This window comes from Carlito syrichta, unplaced genomic scaffold (assembly GCF_000164805.1).
Source record: "Carlito syrichta isolate Samal-C Ts95f unplaced genomic scaffold, Tarsius_syrichta-2.0.1 Scaffold315086, whole genome shotgun sequence".
Classification (NCBI taxonomy): domain Eukaryota; kingdom Metazoa; phylum Chordata; class Mammalia; order Primates; family Tarsiidae; genus Carlito; species Carlito syrichta.
The window spans coordinates 84,319-94,010 of NW_007259182.1; positions in this window are offsets into that span (position 1 = coordinate 84,319).

A 9,692-nucleotide genomic window follows, 5' to 3' on the forward strand; every position below is an offset into this window, starting at 1 on the left:
AGCAGCGAGACCTCAGCTCTACAATAAATCAAAAAATTAGCCGGGCGTGGTAGTGCGCGCCTGTAATTCCAGTTACCTGGAAGGCTGAGGCGGAAGGATCGCCGGAGCCCAGCAGGTGGAGGTTGCGGTGACCGGGAGTGGCCACTGCACTCCAGTCTGGGCGACAGAGTGAGAGTCCAACTCAAACAAACAAACAAACAAAAAAGAAAGCTGACATTCCAGTTTGCCATCCCAGTCCTGCTCCATACTCTTAAAAAAAAAAAACAAAACTTAACTGGCAGATAAAAATTGTGTTATTCAAGGTGTACAATGTGATAATTTGGTATACACGAAATTATGTACTAATTATCACAGTCAAATTAATTAACACATCCACCAAAACCCACAGTTAACCTTTGCATGCATATGACGAGAAAACTTACAACCTGCTCTCTTATCAAATTTCAAGTACACAATAAACTATTATTAACTACAGTCTCTATGCTGTACATCACAATGTTAGAATTTATTCATCTTATAACTGAAAGTTTGTACTTTTTGACCAATATCTCTCCATTTTCCCAATCCTCTAACTGTTAGCAGTCATTCTATTCTCTGCTTCTATGAGTTCAACTTCTCGAGATTCCACATATGAGTATTTGTCTTTATCGTGTATGTCTGGTTTATTTCACTTAGCATAATATCCTCCAGGTTCATCCATGTTGTCACAAACAGCCAGGCATCTTCTTTTTTATGGTTGAGTATTATTCCATTACACACACACACACACACACACACACACACACACACACACACACACACACACATTTCTTTTACCATTCATCTGTCAATAAATATTTAGGTTGTTTACATATCTTGGCTATTGTAGATAATGCTGCAATGAACATGGAAGTAGAGTTATCTCTTTTAGATAATGATTTTATTTATTTTGGATATATACCCAAAAGTAGGGTTGCCAGATCATATAAAAAATAAGTAAAATAAATAAACTGAAAAAATAAGATCATAGAATTTTATGACTTGAAGACACCTTAAAATTAAATAATTACCCTGCCTTGTGCAGTCAAGGTCATCATAAGCCATAAAGGATTATTTTAAACTTTTTGAGGAAACTTTATACTATTTTCCATAATGGCTGTGCCAATTTACATTCCCACTAACATTTAAAAAGCATGATCTTTTCTCAACATCCTTGCCAACGCTTACCTCTCGTCTTTTTAATAATAGCCATCCTAACAGGTGTAAGGTGTGTTTTTCTTTTCTTTTCTTTTTTTCCTTTGAGTCAGAGTCACAGTCTGTCACCCAGGCTGGAGTGCAGTGGAACAATCACGGCTGCCATAGCTTTGACCTGCTGTGCTCAGGTGATCCTTTTGCCTCAGCATTCTAAATAGCTGGAACTATAGGTGTGTACTACCACACCCAGCTAATTTTTTGATTTATTGTAGAGAAGAGGTCTTGCCAAATTACCCAGACCAATCTCAAACTCCTGGACTCAGGCAATCTTCTCACTTATGCTTCCCAAAGTGCTGAGATTACAAGCCAAAGCTACCATGCTTGGCCTCATTGTGGTTTTGATTTTCATATACCTATTGACCATTTGTGCATTTTTTTTTGAATAATTTCTACAGATTCAATGCAATCCCTGTCAGAATTCCAATGACATTTTTCACAGATGTAAAAAACAAACAAATAATCCTAAAATTTATATGAAACCCCAAAATATCCCGAATAAAAAAAGCAATCTTGAGAAAGAACAAGGCTGAAAGTTTCACACTATAAGTTATATTACAAAGCTATAGTAATCAAAATAGTGAGGTACTAGCATAAACACAGACACATAGACCAATTAAACAGAAGAGAAAGCCCCAAAATATATTTATGTGTTTATAGTCAATGATTTTTAACAAAGGTGCCAAGAACACACAATAAGGAAAAGATAGTCTCTTCAATAAATAGTGTTAGGAAAATGGATATTCACATGTAAAAATATAGAATTGGTGCCTTGTCTTATATCATATACAAAAATTAACTCAAAATGGATTAAAGACTTAACTGTAAAGTCCAAATCTGTAAAATTCCTAGAAGAAAACACATGGAAAAAACAAATAGCTCAATTTAAAAATGAGCAAAGGACCAGTATTGCTAATTGCCTGTAGATTCTCAGATCAGAAACTGAAACTCTCATGTCAGTTTATGGAAAAAAAAGTTATTATAATTTAAATATTAAAAAGCCTATTAAGAACAAGATAAAAGGCACAATAACATTGCCTTGAAATAAACACTGCTAAGTGGTTTAGAATATAAATAATTTTAGAATAAAAATCTTTTAAGCAAATTTTGCAGACATCCATTATTATTTCCTTAGGATAAATGACTAGAAGTAAAAACTTTGGATCAAAATTTACACAGAAATTTAACACTTTAGATATATATTGCAAAACTTCCCTCTAAATATTACTATCAGTTCTGTTATCAAAAAGTATTAATCATGGCATTTTTTTGTATTTCTTCAGGAAATATCCAGGTTGACTCCTTTGAGGTAGAGGGAAATTGACTTCCTAGAGCCGTAGAAACCAGGAACCAGAGCTTTGTGTGTGGGATTAAAGACATTATTTTTTATCTGAGGCAATTATTTGTGAAAACTATATTTAAGAAGAGACAGAAGATTTGAGAGGACAAAATATGGATTGTTTGTTGAGCCATTTAGCCCTATCTAAAAGATACACGTATGTGTGAACAATTGTATTAGCTCAAAACAGGAAGAGTCTCTGTTTGGCTGTTTTTCACAGGGAGTTATTCTTTAACATTATTAAGTTTTCTTTCCTAAATACAGAGCAAGAGATTATTAAAATATGATATTATTATTTATTGGTAGATTTTATAATTGTTCATTGAAAACCAAGTAAAAAATTTTGTTCTAAATTTAAGTAAACTAATCTAAAATACGAATTCATGTTCTTCCATCTCTTCACTTTGGTAAAGCATTGTATGAGAAGTTAACTACCACAAAGAGATTTTATGTGTGTTGAAAAAGGTAAAAAAATTAGAGGTGCCTTTCTGGAAATGAGTAGTGTAGATTTTGTAATGGATTAAAAGCATAGAAAGATAGTGTTTGAAAAGTTTTCCCTTTGAAAAAAGAGACAATATAACAGACTGAAGACTATATTAAATAAACAAGGACACTGGAGGATTGAGGTTGGGATGCTGGTGCACACACATTGAAGAAGAATTTTCTAGAAGTAAACCAAAAATAGCCTTCTCTATTAATTTTGCCAGTGGGAATGCAGAGGTTTTTGTATTTCATGGATCTATCTGGTTTATTTATAATGACAATCTCTATTTTCTAAGAAGCTTTATAATATAGAGGTAGTAAAAGCGTCATAAGTGGTATAATACAATCTTTTTTTCAAAAAATTACCAATGACAATCATGTTTATAAGCAGCTCAAGGCTATTAATTAAGATAAAGTGAGAGTGGGTAGATAGTACTGAGAACAGGCTGAGTCAAAATGCCAAACTATTTGAATATACATTTGAAAATGCATTTCTCTGATAATGAAAATAATGCAGATTGTTATCGAACATCTTTTAAAAGTAAAGTGTATAAAAGATAATAAAAATGATCTATAATCTCACAAGCACCTGTTTAGGTGACTCTATACACATATATACGTATAACATTTTATTCCTTAATATGAAAATATGTAACTAGAGAGCTAACATCTCAGATAATTACTGTTTTGGTTAGACCAAAAGTTTGGGGAGTAAAATTATTAACATCTTACTGTTAATCTCTATGCCTTAAGATTTTTATATAATTATTGGAGGTGTTATTCTCACCTCTCAGCTAAGAATTGATTAATGTGAAATCCTTTGTCATGAGTTTATTAATATACAGTTGAATATTACCTAAAATAATACATTTAACAAACTTTTTAAAAGCACCTGCACAAAATCAGTAGTTTATGCCATCAGTCTTCTTTTGCTTCAATTCATATGCTAATTGGAAATCTGAGGCTAATTCATCTGGAGGTAAAAAAGTAATTGATGTACAGTCAGGTCAGGCCCAGACAGGTGAGAGGTTGTTCTGACCCAGTCTCATATTCTTCAATCTTTCTAAAACTAATGTTGCTATTCTTTATTTTCCTGAATTATAATATACACATAAAGATTGATGTAAATAGTTTATTTATTCAATATATGTTGAGCATTTAAAGCGTTGTAATAAGTTAGTTTTCATTTCATGGAGTTTTTAAACTTTGAAGAGATGGTGGTTCTCCTTTTATCTTGACCACAAAGAAGCTCATAATCAAATATGTATCATACTTTTAGTACACAGAGGACACACTAGTTTGCACTTTTGCTTATCCTGTCTTTACCTCCCTATTTCTATTTTCTTTTGCCTAGTTTTCTTATCTATTTTATTATATCTGGCTGTATGTAAGATTATCCAGAAATTAAACCTGAATCTCAGTAGTCTGGCATGCAATTATTTATTTCTTGCTTATATACATTATAGGCTGGTGTAGGGCTCCGTTCCATGTTTCACTTAGTGATCCAAGCTAAAGTTTTAGTTATCTATTGCTGCACTGAATAAAATATACAGTTTATTTGGTCATTGTAGTGAGAGAAGAGAGCTTGGAAAGATGTACATACTATTTTCACTGTTTCAGCCAGAAAGTGACATAATTCTGCTTACTTCTTTATTGTTTCATTGACCAGATTGTCTGCAAGTTTCCACCCAACAGCAATAGAGTCAGAAAACGTAAGTGTTCAGATGAAATACTTGGTGAACATACTCTCTCTATATCAATATAATTTTCATAAGATTTTTCACAAGCAGTTGTAGAATGAGATAGAGTATAAATATAAGCATAGACAGTAGGTCAACAATGGCAAAATATAGTTTCATATAGTTCCGCTTAATAAGTAAATGCAAAATGTAATAAGCACTTCACTGAGTTAACACTCTGTCTTCAAGAAAGAGACTGCCTATGAGCAGGGCAACCTGCATACAAATAAGGAGGTGATTCAATGGGAGAAATACTGGAACAGAAATGTGTACAAAGTGTGATGGTATTAGAGAAGAAAGTGTGACTGCTATGTAAGAGCTTACTAATGAAAGTTTCAGTTGTTAATTGTTGATAATCACCATGATGAAAAGGAAATAACATCTAAACAAAGAGTGTGACAGGCAAAGAGGTAGAAAAATTAAAGCAAATATTATGTTTAGAAAGGTCTAGAAACAAGATGATTAGGATTAAGGGGGCTGGTGTGAGGCAGCTAGACTGAGTTTCTCTACAGAATAAACTAAGAGAGTTTCATCAACACCCAGAAAGACCAACAGCATATCCTATGACTCTTCAAAGAAGCAATAATAACCACAGAGTGCAAAGAAGAGAAAGCTCATTGACTTGATCTGGAACAAGCCAAACTCTTGTTTGCATCACCAGTCTACCAGCTACTGCTGAAGGCAGCTGGAAAGGTGAGGGAAATTCAGGAGTTCTGTACTCCTGCCACAGACTTGGGGGGACCCCTGAGCCTTGCAGGACTCAAATCTCTCACCATAAACTGCTTTACCCATATCTGTGCCCTGATGCAGCCTACATAAAGTAGTGAAGGAAAAAAGAAAGTCTTGAGCAGTGCCAGTCACTACTTCCCAGGAACCCAACACTTGCAGGTAGCACAGCTGCTTTCTAGACTGCCCAGGAGGGAACAGACTTCAAGGGCAAACTCCACAGCTTCAGACAGTTCCTGAACGGGGCAGGTTTCCTGAGAACACCTGAGACCCTGAGACACACTTTGACATTCACAAGACAAACTGCCTGAGGCCAAGGTGGGAAGCTGGGAGCTGGGAGGGACTAATTGCCACAGCAACTTCACTCCCCCCCCCCCCCCGTATTAACTCTTTTATGCCTGCCCTGCACAACAGCATTACTCCAGTGGCCTGCGACTCCCTCCTCATATCCACTGGGACTCCCTCCTAATCTGCACTCTTGTGTGGTGCTCAAGCTCCTTCCTCCCATCCCTTTCGCTGCCCTTGAAGGCTCAAAACAGACTAAGAACTTGGGTAATCCCCAGATCCTAGCCCTCTGCCTAAGTTGACTGGGTACTTGGAGCAACACATACCAAGGAGAAATCACATAGCCGCCATTGCTGCTGGCTTTCTACCACAAGCACCACCTTCTGGTCAGAGGTCAACATTACAGAACAGCACATTGCAAATTATACCTCAAGTTGTGGAGAAGGCCTGATCCCCAAATCCAGGCAATACTGCTTTCCAAGCCATTCCAGTCAATCAAGACACCATGAGCCAGTGCAGGTACACTGCACAGAAATGCCACAGCTGAGAGAAATTCACCACAAAAGGCTATATATAAACAAGGGAACCTAATTATGCCTACTTCAGCCCCCTGCCTATTTCATATAAGAATACATAGTATAGCCGGGCTCGGTGGCTCAGCCTGTAATCCCGCGCCTTTGAGAGGCTGAGGTGAGTGGATTGCCTGAGCCCGCAGGTTCGAGACCCGCCTGGGCAGCGAGACCTCATCTCTACAATAAATCAAAAAATCAGCCACTCGTGGTAGCGCATGCCTGTAATTCCTGCTACTTGCAAGGCTGAGGCGGAAGAATCACCGGATCCCAGCGGGCTGAGGCTGCGGTGGCCGGGAGCGGCCCACTGCACTCCAGTCTGGGCGACAGAGTGAGACTTCAACTAAAAAAAAAAAACAAAACGAAACAAAACACAGTATCCTCAAATGAAAAGGAATCAGAAAAATAACACTGACTATGAAAAAATGGTTTTCCAATACCCCCAAAACACCACACCAGCTCTTCAGCAATGAGCCCTAACCAAAACAAAATTGTTGAAATTCCAGACATAGAATTCAAAAAGTTGATTATAAAATTTATTAATGAACTTCAGGAGAAAATTTTAAACCAAACTAAATAAATTAAATAGCAACAACAAAACTATTCAGGACATGATGGAAAAATTCTCCAAAGAGACAAACATCTAAAAAAAAAAAAAAATTCTGGAAATAAAAGACTCATTAAGAATTATAAAATGCAGTGGAAAGTTTAACAGTAGACTAGAACAAGCAGAAGAAAGGATCTCAGAACTTGAAGAAAAGGCTTTTGAATTAGTCTAATCAGAAAACAATAAAGAAAAAAGAATCAAAGAATGGAACAAAGTCACCCAAAATGTATTATGTAAAATTTCCAAACCTAAGAGTCATAGGTGTTCCTAAGAAAGGAGAGAATGCAAAGGTAAACCCATCAACTAACAGTGGATTTTTCAGAAGAAATCCTACAAGCCAAAGGGATTGAAGCCCTACCTTCAATCTCTTCAAACAGAATAAAAATCAGCCAGGGATTCTGTATCCTGCAAAAACTAAGTTTCATAAATGAAGGAAAAATGAAGTCTTCCCCAGAAAAGCAAACAGTAAGGGAATTTGTCACCACTAGACCAGCTCTACAAGAAATACTCAAAGGAGTTCTAAATACTGGGGGAAAAAAGGTCAAAATACACCAGTAGAAAAATACTGAAAACCACAAAGCCCACTGGCCTTAGGAAATACCAACACTATAGAGAAAACAAACAAACAAACAAGTAAAGCAACCAGATAACAACCAATACAATGAATGGAATAGTACCTTTTATATCATTATTAACTCTGAGTGTAAATTGTCTCAATGCCCCACTAAATAGATATTGACTGGCAGAATGGATTAAAAAACCCACACACACACACACAAAATTACCAAAAGAGCCACTTAACTCATAAAAACTCCTATAGGCTAAAGGTAAAGGGTTGGGGAAAATATCCCATGCAAATGTAAACTGAAAACAAGCAGGAGTAGCCATTCTCATATCAGATAAAATAGACTTTAAATTAATAACAGTAAAAAGACAAAGATTATTATGTAATGATAAAAGACTCAATCCAATGAGAAGACATTATAATTTTAATATATGTACATAATATATGTACATAACACCAAAGCCCTCAGCTTTATAAACAAATTTTATTAGCTCTAACAAAAAGAGAGAGGCAGCTATACAATAATAGTGGGAGAATTAAACACTTCACTTATTACAATAGATAGATCATTAAGGCAGAAAGTCAACAAAGAAACATTGGAATTAAACCAGATCCTGGAGTAAATGGAACTAACAGACATCTACAGATCACTCCACCCCAAAATTATAGAATATACATTTTTCTCATTAGCACATGGAATATTCTACAAGATAGACCATATGATAGGCCACAAATAAAGTCTCAATAAATTTTAAGAAATCAAAATCATATCAAGCACCGTCTTAGACCACAGTGGAGTAAAACTAGCAATTAACTCCAAGAAGAACCCATGAAACCAAATAAAAACATAGTCTGTTCCTGAATGACCCTTGGGTCAAAAATGAAATCAAGATGAAAATTTAAAAATTCCTCAAAACAAATGAAACAGTAAAACAAGTTATCAAAACCTCTGGAACACAGCCAAAGCTGAGCTCAGAGGCAAATTTATAGTGCTTAAGGCTCACATTAATGAGACTAAAAGACTGCATAATGACAACCTAACATCACACCTTAAGGAACTAGAAAGCACAAACAAACCAAACCTAAAGCTAGAAGAAAAAACAATAGAGCAGAACTAAATGAATTTGAAATAAAAAAATACAAAAAAATCAATGAAACAAAGAGTTGGTTTTTGGACAATAAACAAAAATAATACAGTGCTAGCTAGATTAATTAAGAAATTAAGAGAGAAGATTCAAATTAGCTCAATCAGAATTGAAAATGCATTACAAATGATATGTTAGAAATTCAGAAGATCATATGAGACTATTATGAACACCCCTATGCAAACAAACTAGACAATCTAGAAGAAATGGATAAATTCTTGGAAACATTAAACCACCCAATCTTGAATCAGGAAGAAAAAGAAACCCCGAACAAACCAATAATGAGTAGTGAGATTGAAACTAATTAGAAGTCTTCAACAAAAAAAGAGTCAAAGAACTGATGGACTCACAGCTGCATTCTACCAGACCTTTACAGAAGAACTGGTACCAATTTTACTTGAGCTATTCCACAAGACTGAAGAGGAGAGAATCCTCCCTAACTCATTCAATAAAGTCAGTATCACTCTATTACCAAAGCCAGGAAAAAATACAACAACAACAAAAAAAGAAAACTACAGACCAATATCCCCTATAAGCATAGAAATGAAAATTCTCAATAAAATATTAGCAAACTGAATTCAACAGAACACACACACACAAAATACACCAAAACCAAGTGGATTTTATTCAGGGATACAAGAGTGGTTCAACATATGCAATTCAATAAATGTGATCCATTACATAAACATAATTAAAAACAAATATTATATGATCATTTCAATAGACACAGAAAAAGCACTTGATAAAATCCAGCATCCCTTCATGATTAAAAACCCTCAGTAAAATAGGCATAAAGGGAACACTTCTCAAAATAATAAAAACCATATATGATAAACTCATAGTCCATGTAATCATGAACAGAGAAAAATTGAATGCATTCTCCTTCAGAACTGGAAAAAAGCAAGAATGCCCACTTTTGCCACTCCTGTACTAGAAGTCCTAGCCAGAGTAATCAGACAAGAAAAAAGAAATAAACGTTTCCAAAAGAAGAAATAAAACTATCT